The sequence below is a fragment of the Dendrobates tinctorius genome, unplaced genomic scaffold (assembly GCF_039654945.1).
Source record: "Dendrobates tinctorius isolate UK_male_01 unplaced genomic scaffold, ASM3965494v1 ptg000241l, whole genome shotgun sequence".
Taxonomy (NCBI): domain Eukaryota; kingdom Metazoa; phylum Chordata; class Amphibia; order Anura; family Dendrobatidae; genus Dendrobates; species Dendrobates tinctorius.
In genome coordinates, this window is record NW_027361908.1 from 3,214,406 (window position 1) to 3,229,301 (window position 14,896).

A 14,896-nucleotide genomic window follows, 5' to 3' on the forward strand; every position below is an offset into this window, starting at 1 on the left:
CAGAATAGGATCATCTGGTTTCAAAGAAAACGCCCAATCCTGGGGATCGCCACGCAGCAAAGAGATGACAATTTTAACCTGCTGTGCGGAGCTCCCTGACGAGTTAGGCTTCAAGGCAAAAAATAATTTACAATTATTTTTGAAACTCAAAAATTTAGATCGATCCCCAAAAAATCCCTACACCTGATGTATCTTTGGTTCAACAGCATGCGAATGAGCAAGGTAGGCGGAAATTCCCCGCACTTCCGCAGCGAGCTGCTCCACACGATCAGAAAATTGCTTTATCTCCATTGAGAGAAAAAAAATTCCCCCTACGGCCTCAGAGATATAGAGGAAAGAATATACACACTTTTTTTTTTTTTTTTTAAACACAATTCTTTCCTGCTATTGAGTACCCTAGGATCTGCGGTATGGCGGGTGATTCTGTTATGATTGAGTCACCGTAGGAGGCAAAAACAAAAATGCAAGCTAAGTCCAGAAAACCAGAAAAGTTGGCAGCTATCAGATTGCAGACCCCTGATCCTATCAAGACAACTAGCAGTAGCCGTGGGGGGTTCCTACGATGCCCTAGACCCCTCGATCACAGCCGGAGAATTAAATAGGCCTAAAGAAAGAAAGGGGAAATCTAAACTGCCCCAGAGTAGACCCCAAAGCAAAAGGCAGCCCCCAACATATAATGACGGTGAAGCAAGATGAAAACACTAACACAGACAGACTGAGCAAAGGTGGGGCCCAAGCTAACTAGATAGGAAAGGACAGGAAGGCTGCTGTCTGCAATCCGTGAAAAACCCTATAAAAATAAGAGCCAACAGACTGACAGTGAAAAAGGCCCTGAAGACGCTAGGCTTCAAAAAAGCTATGTCAGTACTCAGGAATATTCTGAAGACAGAGCAACAGGCAAAAGGAGATTCAGCTCACCCCAGCAGGGAATGGCAGAATCCAGAAAAGCAAGGAAAACAAAACACAAAAGCTAACAGGCAAAGCAGAAAACTTAGCTTTAGAGGAGCAGGAATCAGACTGGTGTCCTAGAAGTCCACAGAGAAATCACCCGCAGGGCAGAAGGGCGTCGGCAGGGTTATATCCAGTCTGTGACTCCACTCAGCCAGTCATCCTCATTAGGCTCAGGTGCCTGATAATCAGGCTCATTACCTTCCTTTACCAGAATAGCTAGTTCACCAGACCTCAGTGACGAAGGGGAAAATGAACTCACAACAAGGGTCCTTCTTGTGTGTTATTTTTTTCCTTAGGGAAAAGGCAAAAAAGCAGGGAGCAAGAAAAATTATAGAGTGTGCTATATGCCAGAGCTCCCTAGGGAGAGACTGGCAAAAGGACCTTTGCGCCAGCTATATCCAGCGAACTATGGCGGAGGAGGTGCCGAGCCTGGCAACTAACCTCAGATCAGTCATAAGGTCCGAGGTAGAAGGCTCACTTAAATTGTTATTAAAGAAAATGAAAAAAGTAGGAAAGACTCCCCAAGTTCCTCATCAGACTCCTCCTCGTCTGAATATCAGGCCGAGCACATGTCGTCCTCCTCCTCCTCAGATAGGGATACTGGGGGCAGGCCGTGTTTTCCGGTAGAGGATACAGATGCGCTCCTTAAGGCCATTAGGACAACTATGTGCCTACAGGAAGAGAAAGTGACTAAGTCCCTAGAAGACGTCATGTTCGGGGGGTTACAGGAAAGGAAGAAGCGCACCTTTCCAGTTAATGAGAAAATCCAGGCGCTCATTGAAAGAGAGTGGAAAAAGCCTGAAAGATCAGGTAGCCTTCCTTCCTCCTCAAAAAGGAGATATCCCTTTGAGCCTAAAGATACGGAAATATGGGACAAGGTCCCAAAAATTGATGCAGCAGTATCCAGATCATCCAAAAGATCGGCCCTGCCCCTAGAAGACTCAGGAGTACTAAGAGATCTGCTATATAAGACTCCTACCTAAGACATACATGGGAAGCAGCGGCAGGGGGGCTGAAACCGGCAATAGCCGGCACCTGCACAGCTCGATCCTTAATGATCTGGCTACAGCAGCTGGAAGAAAAACTCGCATCTAAAGTTTCAAGAGAAAAAATCCTGGGAGACGTATCTTCTACATGGAGCAGCCACTTTTTTGGCCGACACCTCTGCCGATTCCATGAGACTGACGGCGAGGGCGGTGGGATTATCAAACGCTGCAAGGCGTGCATTATGACTTAAAGGTTGTCCTGGAGATCTACAGTCAAAAGCTAAATTGTGCTCTCTTCCGTGTGATGGACAATTTCTATTTGGGAAAAATTTGGACGACATCCTGGAAAAAGTGGGTGATAAAAAGAAGGGCTTCCCTAGATTTCCTGGAGATCAAAGAAGACCGCCCTTTCGGAGGGGAAAATTCAACAGAGGCCGTCCTCCGGGGGATCAGAAAAGATGGGAGGACAAAAGCAAGAAAGAGTCTGGTTTCATGCTTGGCGGAGCCGCTTCATCCGCAAAGAAATCCCCACAATGACGCCGATATCCCAGTGGGGGGGAGACTGATGCTCTTTTATCAAGCCTTGGAAAGTATATCTTCCAATACCTGGATTCTAAACATAATAAAAACAGGCCTCAAATTTCCCTTTTTTCAACGGCCAAGAGCATCGTTTGTGGTGACCCCCGTCAGGAATGGGATAGAAGAGCAGTTGGCCCAAGAGGCAGAAATCCTAAGTCTGCTGGACAAACACGTTCTGACCGAAGTTCCAAGCGAACAGGAGAGAAGGAGTTTCTACTCACCCCTCTTCCTAATAAAAAAGCCAGACCATTCATTCAGGACGATTATAAACCTCAGAGGCCTCAATCAATGGATAGAAAACCAGACCTTCAAAATGGAGTCAGTGACTTCGGCCATAAGGCTTTTACACCCACAATTGTTTTATGGCCATAGTCGACCTAAAGGATGCCTACTACCACATCCCGATCCATCCAGAGTACCAAAAATACTTAAGGGTAGCTCTCTACATCCAGGGCAACCTCAGGCATTTTCAATTCAGAGCCCTTCCATTCGGCATATCCATAGCCCCGAGGGTGTTTTACGAAGGTCGTAGCAGAGATGACAGCCTTCCTCCGAATCCAACACGATTATAATACCGTACTTAGACGATTTTCTAATAGTGGGCAACTCAGAACATCACTGCACAGAACAAGTGGAAAGGGTAACAGATACCCTACAGAGACTTGGCTGGATGGTGAATGTCAAAAAGTCAAGACTACAACCCCTAAAAAGGCAAATATTTTTAGGATTCATCCTGGACTCGGAACAACAAATTTGTCTTTTACCAGAGTCCAAAGTGGAAAAGGTGAGGAATATGACCTTGACAGCCATAGACCAGCCTCACATGACCCTGAGAGGGGCGATGTCATTACTAGGCACTCTGACAGCCTGTATTCCAGCGGGCACAATTTCATACCCGTCAACTGCAGGCAGAGATCCTATCAGCACAGAAATTGCTAAGAGGACGTTTATAAAGAAGGCTGGAACTTTCGTTAAAAGTCAAAAACTCTCTCAGATGGTGGTTAGACAGGGCAAACCTAGTAGCAGGAACACAGACCAGTGTCCGATGTGATCCTGACGGATGCAAGTTCCTCGGGGTGGGGAGCGCACCTGAGTGGACAGGCAGCCCAGGGACCCTCGGAACACCAAGAACAAATGCATCCTCCAACCTAAAAGAACTACGGGCAGTAAACAAAGCCTTAAAAAATTTTATTCCCAGCCTAGGAGGCCGCAATGTCCGGATCATGTCGGACAACAAAGTGACAGTGGCATATATCAACCACCAGGGGGACAAGGTCACACTCCTTAATGAACGAAACCAACAAAATTTTTTTACAGAGCAGAACGACACCTACTCTCTTTAACGGCCCTACACATCAGAGGGGTAGAGAACATACAAGCCGATTTCCTAAGCCGCAACACATTAAGGCTAGGAAAATGGGTCCTAAATCACTCAGTGTTCCAGAAAATAGTACAACTCTGGGGAGAGCCGGTAATAGACCTCTTTGCCAACAAAAGCAACAGGCAGGTAAAGAGATTCTGTTCACTAAACCCAAAAGAAAAGCCATGGGCGGTGGAGGCATTGCAAATTCAATGGAATTTCAAACTTGGTTATGCCTTTCCTCCAGTAGCTCTAATCCCAGCAGTGGTGAAGAAAATAAGAGAAGATCAGGTCAGGGTGATCCTAATAGCCCCGTTCTGGCCAAAAAGGCCCTGGTTCTCACTACTGCAGATGATGTCCCTCTCAGATCCATGGGTACTACCAGAGATTCCAGACCTGCTAGCTCAGGGTCCGGTATTCCACATGCAAGTCAAGGGGTTCCATCTGACGGCGTGGAATTTGAGAAGTCACTTTTAAAAAAAAAAAATAGAGGGTTCTCCCCTGGGTTGGTGGCTACGCTGATGAAAAGTATAAAGCCAGTAACAACTAACATATACGGTAGAACATGGAATAAGTTTCTGCAGTTCCTAGGGAAACCGTTTGACCAAGAACCCCCGATCAAGGCCATCTTAGAATTCTTACAGGCGGGGCTACAGCTAGGTCTAGCAGTAAATACACTTAAAGTACAGGTTTCAGCACTAGGCGCTCTATATTATTGCAACATAGCAGCAAACAGATGGGTGGCCAGATTCATTAAATCCTGCCAGAGGTCTAAACCAATCCCATTACCAAAAATAGCTCCCTGGGATTTAAACCTTGTGTTAGAAGCTCTCACGAAAGAGCCATTTGAACCGGTGCAACAACTACCAGTAAAATATCTCACCCTAAAGACCATTATTTTAGTGGCCCTTACATCGGCCCATAGAGTAAGTGACTTGCAGGCCCTCTCAGTTAATCCACCTTATACCCAGGTGTACCAGGACAGGGTTGTCCTAAAAACAGACCCTGCTTATTTACCGAAAGTTGTATCAGATTTCCATTGTAGCCAGGAGATTGTCCTCCCCTCCTTCTGTGAGAATCCAAAAAACCCAGGAGAGGGGAAATTCCATAAACTAGACGTTAAAAGAGCCCTCTTAGAGTACATATCAGTGACTAGCCAGTGGAGGAGGTCCCAGTCCCTATTTGTAGCCTTTCAGGGTACCAGGAAGGGCTATGGAGTATCAAAAGGGACTATTGCCAGATGGATTAGGGAGGCCATTAGTGTAGCCTACTCAGCTAGTGGTGTTCCGATTCCTGAAGGCATCAAGGCTCATTCCACCAGAGCCGTGGCGACCTCCTGGGCTGAAAGGCAGAGGTATCGATTGAGCAAATCTGTAAGGCCGCTACCTGGGCCTCACCCTCAACCTTTTTTAAGCACTATAGATTAAATCTATCCTCCTCTGCTGACTTAACCTTTGGTAGAAGGGTGCTGCAAGCGGTGGTCCCTCCCTAAGGTGTTCGAAGTCTCCAAAAATCTCTCAGGTGTGCTGTCATGGGTGAAAGGAAAACCACCATGGTTACTTACCGGTAGCCGGTTTTTCCGGAACCCATGACAGCACCCGTATATCCCCCCCCCTTTTCACCGTATGGGTGTGCACGTTAACAGGGTGTATTTGTGTGATGTGGTGTTGGATAAACATGTAACTAACCAGGAAGTCCACTCAATGCTCTGTAACCAACTGAAGCGGGGGAGAGGTGCCGCCCCTTATATTTCAGTAGGTTCCTGTCCTGGCGCGGCGGATCCCTCTCTCAGGTGTGCTGTCATGGGTTCCGGAAAAACCGGCTACCGGTAAGTAACCATGGTGGTTTCTGCCTTTATAATGGTTTTTAATAGATGCTCTTTTAATCTGATGGATGTGTCTGGCAGAAACCTTCCTCATTATACCTTTATCTGCACAAACCCATCTGTGCTCTGTATCAGCCACATATCTCTTCACTGTATGATGAACAGCTTAAGTTTTCATGAACGATGTAATGTTTTCTTACCTTGTCCAATGCATTGCATTATTTGATGCTTTTCAGTAGCAGAGAGCTATTTATTTTCTACCTTATATTGCTTGAAACCTGTGGCCTACTAAATAATGTGGAAAGTCCTTCTTAAGTAGTTTTCCTTTAATTGGGCTCATCTGGCAAACTAATTATCACAGGTGTTTGAGATTGATTTCAGGGATCCAAAGAGCTCCGAGATACAATACCATACATGAGTTTTATTTGAAAAACAAATTACATCTTTATGAAACAAATGCAATTTGCATAATAATTTGGAACACAGAGTATATAGGTGGCCATGTTGCTTTTATCCTGTTACTTTCAATTATAACTGCCAACTACAGTTGCTGAAAGTCCCTTTGCATTTTTAAATAATTTCATAGGTGGTTTTAATTATATATTTTCCTTTCTTGTTATTCGCCACTCAATAGTCAGCAATTCCCATAATGCTTCTGTTCTGTGCTTGCTCAATTGGAGGTAGGGCTACAGTCACGCATTCCTGTGACTCGTCCTAGTACTATCTGTTTGTTTTTTCCTGCAGTTCAGACTCAGTGATTACTGTCTATCGGAATCTGTGTAAAATGGATGACAGACTGAAAACATACTGCTTTGGCAAAAATTAAAGGGCATGTCACACTAAGAGATATCGCTAGCAATATCGCTATAACTAGTGACGTTATAGCGATATTGCTAGCGATATCTCTGTGTCTGATACTTACCTACGACCGGCTCCCTTGCTGGTTATCGCTGATCGCACGAGAACGTTCAGGACTGTTTCTCGTCGTCAGCTTCCTGCGGCGCTTCCTGCTGTGACGACGAGCGGGAGGACGCAGGATCGCCTGGTGTGACAGGTAAGTAGCGACCCCCGTCCCCAGCGATGTCGCTAGTGAGATCTGCCTATGTGGCAGCTCACTAGCGACCACTTAGCGATGTACCAGCGATCCTGACAGCGTCATATCGCTGGTCGGGATCGCTGGTACATCGCTAAGTGTGACAGTACCTTAAGGCTAGTTTCACACAAGTGTTCAGGAGGGCAGCGGATGGCAGCCACTTCCTCCTGTCCTTCCCCTGTGAAGCTCCGCTGATGCTCCGCTTACCGTCGCATGCGTCCAGCGTTTCCCTGCATACCTATCTTTAACATTGATGCGGCGATTTGACGTGTGCGGTGACCGCGTGGAAACACAAAATTTAGCGTTTCCGTACGGTCCCGCATGCGGACGCGTCAGCATACAACGCATGTCCCTGCGTACCTAATGTTAAAGATAGGTACGCATGGAAACGCTGAACACATGCAGCGGTAGGCGTAGCTTCACGGAGGAAGGAAAGGAGGAAGTGGCTGCTATCCCCAGCCCTCCTAAACGCTAGTGAGAAACTAGCCTAAGAGACCACGGCAAAATTTTCAGTTTGTCTGATTTTTCTCTTTATAGGTATATTTTTGAGTAAAATGTAAATTGCTCTTTTATTCTATAAACTACTGACAACATGTCTTCGAATTTCCAAACACTAAATTTTGTATTTATTTTCAGAAAATGAGAAATGGTCAAAATAACAAAAAAATTCAGTTCTTGCAGACCTCAAATAATGCTAAGAAAACAAGTTCATAATCATTTAGAAACAACAATACTAATGTTTTAACTCGGGAAGAGTTCTGAAATCAATATTTTTTTGGAATAACCATGATTTTTAATCACAGCTTTCATGTGTCTTGGCATGCTTTCCACCAGTCTTTCACACTGCTTTTGGTTGACCTTATGCCACTCCTGGTACAAAAATTTAAGCAGTTCTTCTTTGTTTGATGGTTTGTGACTATCCATCTTCCTCTTAATTACATTCCAGAGGTTTTCAATGGGGTTCAGGTCTGGAGATTGGGCTGGCCATGACAGGGATTTAATGTGGTGGTCCTTCATCCACACATTGATTGACCTAGCTGTGTGGCATGGCGCATTGTCCTGCTGGAAGAAAACAGTCCTCAGAGTTGGGGAACATTGCCTGAGCAGAAGGAATCAGCTGTTTTTCCAGGATAACCTTGTATGCGGCTTGATTCATACGTCCTTCACAAAGAATAACCTGCCCAATTCCAGCCTTGCTAAAGCATCCCCAGATCATCACCAATTCTCCACCAAATTTCACAGTAGGTACAAGACACTGTATACGTTGTTAGTGTGGTAAATGACTATTCTAGCTGCAAACATCTGGTTTGTAATGCAGTATCTTCATAGGTGTATAGGGGTCCATTTCCAAGAACCATCACTCCAGTGTTCTTATGGTACTTTGTGTTTGCTAACTGTGTAAGAAGGCTAATGGATTTTACCCTTGAAAACCCTTGTGCAAGTATGTTAGCACAGCTGAAAAAAGTTTGGCTGATTAGAGAAGCTATAAACCTGACCTTCCATTGAGCTAGTTGAGAATCTTGAGCATTATATTTGTTGGTTCCATTTAAACTCTCAAAATGGCCAGAAAAAAAGAACTTTCATGTGAAACTCGACAGTCTATTCTTGTTCTTAGAAATGAATGCTATTCCATGCGAGAAATTGCCAAGAAAATGAAGATTTCCTACAACCTTGTGTACTATTCCCTTCAGAGGAGAGCACAAACAGGCTCTAACCAGAGTAGAACGAGAAGTGGGCAGCTCCGCTGCACAACTGAGCAACAAGACAACAACATTAGAGTCTGTAGTTTGAGAAATCGACGCCTCACAGGTCCTCAACTGGCAGCTTCATTAAATATTACACACAAAACGCCAGTGTCAACGTCTACAGTGAAGAGGCGACTCCGGGATGATGGCCTTAAGGGCAGGGTGGCAAAGAAAAAGCCATATCTGAGACTGGCTAATAAAAGGAAAAGATTAATATGGGCAAAATAACAGACATTGGACAGAGGAAGATTGGAAAAAAAGTGTTATGGACAAACGAATCCAAGTTTGAGGTGCTTGGATCACAGAGTAGAACATTTGTGAGACGCAAAACAACTGAAAAGATGCTGGAAGAGTGCCTGATGCCATCTGTCAAGCATGGTGGAGGTAATGTGATGGTCTGGGGTTGCTTTGGTGCTGGTAAAGTGGGAGATTTGTACAAGGTAAAAGGGATTTTGAATAAGGAAGGCTATCGCTCCATTTTCCAACGCCATGCCATACCCTGTGGACAGCACTTGATTGGAGCCAATTTCATCCTACAACAGGACAATGATCCATAGCACTCCTCAAAATTATTTAGGGAAGAAGCAGGTAGCTGGTATTCTATACGTAATGGAGTGGCGAGCGCAGTCACCAGATCTCAACCCTATTGAGCTGTTGTGGGAGCAGCTTGATCATATGGTATGCAAAAAGTGCCCATCAAGCCAAACCAATTTGTGGGAGGGGCTTCTGGAAGCATGGGGTGAAATTTCTCCAGATTACCTCAGCAAAATAACTGCTAGAATGCCAAAGGTCTGCAATGCTGTAATTGCTGCAAAGGGAGCATTCTTTAATGAAAGCAAAGTTTGAAGGAGAAAATTATTTCAAACTAGCTGAAGAGCCCGGCGTTGCCTGGGCATAGTAACCAACTGTGGTTAGTTATAACAAATTATAATGATTATATTGCACATAAAAACCGTGCATCTAATCCTATCCTGTGTGTTACTGACTGCTGAGCCGTGTATCTAATCCTATTCTGTGTGATACTGTGTGCTGAGCTGCGTATCTAATCCTATCATGTGTGATACTGACTGCTGATCAGTGTATCTAATCCTATCCTGTGTGATACTGACTGCTGAGCTGTGTATCTAATCCTATCCTGTGTGATACTGGGCTCACCCTGCAGTCTGTGTCAGAGGGTGGTCTGTGTTGGCACGGTAATAAATTGTGTTATTTCCAGCTTTACAGAAGGACAATAACACCATAGAAATGATAAGAATAATAGGCCTCAGTTACCACAACTGTCTACAAAGAAAACTGTTGCTGATAGCAACCAATCACAGCTCATTTTTCATCTTTTAAACAGCTCTGGGACAGCGTGGCGAGTTTTGAGTGGCGACTTTTGTGTTTCAACTTTTATGTGGCGAGGTTGGTGTATGTGTGGTGAAATGTGTGGTGAGGGTGGTATATGTGTTGAAGCACGTGGTAGTGTGTGGCGCATTTTGTGTGTGTTCATATCCCCGTGTGTGGTGAGTATCCCATGACAGGGCCCCACCTTAGCAACTGTACGCAGCGTCGGACTGGAACACCTTGGGCCCACCAGAGAAAATCATTCTTGGGGCCCACTATGTAGCTGCATAGAGTTAAATACCAGACCACCAATTGTGCGGTAAAACACGCTAATATCCGGGTATAATATAAGGTTGTACATGTCTTAATTATGTAGCAGGAGTTGGGGTAGCCCCCTCATAGAATATAAAGCAGCCCCCTCATAGAATATAATGTAGACCCCTCATAGAATATAATGCAGCCATCTCATAGAATATAATACTGCCCCCCTCATAGGGTATAATGCACCCCCTCATAGGGTATAATGCACCCCCTCATAGGGTATAATGCACCCCCTCATAGGGTATAATGCACCCCCTCATAGGGTATAATGCACCCCCTCATAGGGTATAATACTGCCCCCCTCATAGGGTATAATACTGCCCCCCTCATAGGGTATAATACTGCCCCCCTCATAGGGAATAATACACCCCCCTCATAGGGTATAATACTGCCCCCCTCATAGGGAATAATGCACCCCCTCATAGGGAATAATGCACCCCCTCATAGGGTATAATACTGCCCCCCTCACAGGGTATAATACTGCCCCCCTCATAGGGAATAATGCACCCCGTCATAGGGTATAATGCTGCCTCCTCATAGGGTATAATGCTGCCTCCTCATAGGGTATAATGCTGCCTCCTCATAGGGTATAATACTGCCCCCCTCATAGGGAATAATGCACCCCCTCATAGGGTATAATGCTATATAGATATATAGATATAGAGTTAGATAGATATAGATAGAAAGATAGATGTAGAAATAGATAGATATAGAGATAGATAGTAGATAATGGATAGAAAGTAGATAATGGATAGATATAGATAGAAAGATTCATAGAGATAGCTAGAGATAGATATAAAGATAGATATAGAAAGAAATATAGATAGATAGATATAGAGATAGATAGAAAATAGATAATGGATAGATAGATATAGAGATAATAGCTAGATATAGAGATATGTATAGAGATAGATAGATATAGAGTTAGAAAGATAGATAGATATAGAGAGAGATATAGAGATAGATAGAGATAGCTAGATAGATGGATAGATAGATAGAGATAATAGATAGATATAATAGATAGAGATAGATGGATAGATCAATAGATAGATAGATAAAGAGAGATAGATAGATAATGAGATATAGAAATAGATATAGAGATATAGTGTTAGATAGAAAGATAGATATAGAGATAGATGGATATAGAGATAGATATGGATATAGAGATAACAGATAGATATAGAGATAGATAGATAGATATAGAGATAGATAGATAGATATAGAGATAGATATAGAGATAATATATAGATAGCTATAGAGAGAGAGATATAGAGATATCTATAGAGATAGATAGGTAGATAGATATAGAGATAATAGATATAGAGATAGATAGATATAGATATAAAGATAGAGATAGAGAGAGCGGTAGATAGAGAGATAGATATAGAGAGAGATAGATACAGAGATCGATAAATAGATAGAGATATATATATATATATATATAATAGATAGATAAAGATAGATAATAAATATAGAGATAACGTAAGATAGAAAGATATAGAGAGAGGGAGATATAGATAATAGAGATAGCTAGATATAGACATAATAGATAGATATAGATAGATATAGAGATAGATAGAAAGATAGATATAGAGATAGAGCGATAGATAGAGATAGATAATAGATAGAGATAATTAGATAGAGAAAGATAGATATAGAGATAGAAAGATAGATATACAGAGAGATAGATATAGAGATAGAGATAAATAGATAGATATAGAGAGAGATATAGAGAGAAATAGATATAGATATAGAGATAATAGATATATATAGAGATAGATAGATATAGATATAGAGAGAGATAGATACAGAGAAAAGATATAGAGATAAATAGATAGAGATAGATATATAGATATAGAGATAGATAGAGCGATAGATATACAGAGAGATAGATATAGAGATAGAGATATATAGATAGCTATAGAGAGAGATATAGAGATAGATATAGAGAGAAATAGATATAGAGATAGATAGAGATAGATATATAGATATAGATATAAAGATAGATATAGAGATAGAGCGATAGATAGCGAGAGATATAGATATAGAGATAGATAGATAGAGAAAAGATATAGAGATAGATAACGGATAGATAGATAGGTATAGAGATATATAGATATTAGATAGAGATATATATATATATATATATAGATAAAGATAGATATAGATGGTAGCTAGATAGATAATAAATATAGAGATAATAGATATAGAGATAGATAGAGTAAGATAGATATAGAGATAGATAGATAGACATAATAGATAGATATAGAGATAGATAGATGTAGAGTTAGAAAGATAGAGCGATAGATATAGAAATAGATAGATATAGATAATAGATAGAGATAGATATAGATATAGATAATAGATAGAGATAGAAAGATAGATAGATATAAGAGAGATAGAGAGAGAGATATAGAGATAGATAGAGAGAGAGACAGATAGAGAGAGCGAGAGAGATATAAAAAACAAAACACAATACACAAAACACAATATTCACCTCTCCTCGCTCCCACGCTGATCCCGGCTTCAGTGTCAGGAGCTGCCCCCTCTGCCAGACACACAGCGGGTGCGCGATGTAGTGACGTCATCGCGCACTGGCTGTGAGTCAGGAGCAGAGAGGACTGAGGGCGGCGCCGGCCCTGATGCAGAGCGGCTTACTGGGCTGGGGGCGGGGCCTCTGGGGGTGGAGACCTGAAATGAGATTCACTGCTTCGCAGTGAATATTCATTTCTCTTTAGCAGCGGGGACAGGGGCTCCTGCCTCCTGACACCCGCTGCTGCTCCGCTGGCAGGGGCCCCCATAGCAGCTGCATGGTGTGCGACACACCACTGGCTGGGGGCCCCTGGAGCAGCGGGGGCCCTAGGCAACTGCTGGCCCTGTATGCCAGCAGGTGCCAGGGCCCACCAGATGCCAGGGCCCACCGGAGAATCCACCGGTTCTCCGGTGGGCCAGTCCGACGCTGACTGTACGGTATATACTATTTGGCGCCATCGCTCTCATTCTTTATGTCCCCTTTGTTCACATCTGGCAGCTGTCAATTTGCCTCCAACACTTTTGCTTTCACTTTTTCCCCATTATGTAGATAGGGGGAAAATTGTTTGGTGAATTGAAACGTGCGGGGTTAAAATTTCGCCTCACAACATGCAGGGCTGTGGAGTCGGAGTTAGTTTTGGTTGGAGTCGGAGTCGGTAGAAATGTTCCGACTCCAGCTTTAAAAAAAAATGTATTAATATTTCATAATTGAACTTTCATATGAATTTTATAAATGTTACTCAAATATATATGTTCTATCAAACTATGAACAACAGTGATAAGCAGTTCTGCTGGAGATAGAGACATTTCTTACTTCTTGTGTGTCACTGTTCTCCACTGCCCTTATCTAATCTGATACTTGGTTAACCTCATGCTGCCCCAACCCCCCTATTTACAATGTATGAAACTGAAAGTGAAAATGTGTTGCAAATTCTTAGTAGTAAAGCTCCTCCTCTAGACTAGATCATACTAGGTGTGCCTCTTCCAAGCATCTCACAGCTGCCTGCTACTCAGAAGAGGAAGACTGTAAGAAGTATTATCCTTTCAACAAACTTTGCATCAGTTAACTGGGAGTACTTGAGGAATAATAACAGTATTACTGACCACTATATCAGTTGTACGACCTGGCAATAATTTTGTACAATTGTTTTTAGGAAAAACAATTGTCATTTGGATTGTGAATGCAGAATTAAAAACCTGAGAATGTCAAAGAAGCATCACATTAAATCAGCTGTATTTGAACATTTCACCATCACTCAAGATAGAAAACATTATGTCAATCAGTCAGGGCTGTGGAGTCGGTAAGCCACAGTTGCGACTCCGACTCCTGGATTTTATCAGGCTCCGACTCCGACTCCTTCATAAATGGCCAATTCATAACAACAAATTTACTGTAGTAAAATATTAAACATCGTGCTTATTCAGTTTCTCACCATCATATAAGTAATCAGACCACTTAGAGCAAAAACTACATTTATTAGAATACAATTAGAATCTAGCAAATACAGTTTAGAAAAGTTTATAAAAGTTATTTGCTATATTCTAATTGTATTCTAATAAATGTAGTTTTTGCTCTAAGTGGTCTGATTACTTATATGATGGTGAGAAACTGAATAAGCACGATGTTTAATATTTTACAACAGTAAATTTGTTATGAATTGGCCATTTATGAAGGAGCCGGAGCCTGATAAAATCCAGGAGTCGGAGTCGCAACTGTGGCTTACCGACTCCACAGCCCTGACAACATGGCCTATGACGCTCTCAGGGTCCAGACGTGTGACTGTGCAAAGTTTTGTGGCTGTAGCTACGACGGTGCAGATGCCAATACATACACTTTTTCCCCCATTATGTAGATAGGGGCAAAATTGTTTGGTGAATTGGAATTCGCGGGGTTAACATTTTGCCTCACAACATAGCCTATGACGCTCTCGGGGTCCAGACGTGTGACTGCCAAATTATGGCTGTAGCTGCGACCGTGCGGATGCCAATCCCGGACATACATACATACACACCCACCCACAATGAGCTTTATATATTAGATGATAATCTTTTTTTCGAACCTTTTCAATGTCTGGACTAGATTTTAAATTCATTTGGCAACTCATTTGATTAATAAAAGTATAAGCTTTCATGGAAAACGCAAAATTGTCTGGGTGACCCCAAACTTTTGAACACTAG

The 14,896-nt window shown here is 42.6% G+C and overlaps 1 protein-coding gene across 1 annotated transcript in view; it reads left to right on the top strand.

The window, feature by feature from the left end:
• The window catches only part of CDC23 (cell division cycle 23), an 85,243-nt gene that overhangs the window by 34,023 nt on the left and 36,324 nt on the right, over positions 1 to 14,896 (top strand). The gene's annotated exons all lie outside the window — the stretch shown is intronic.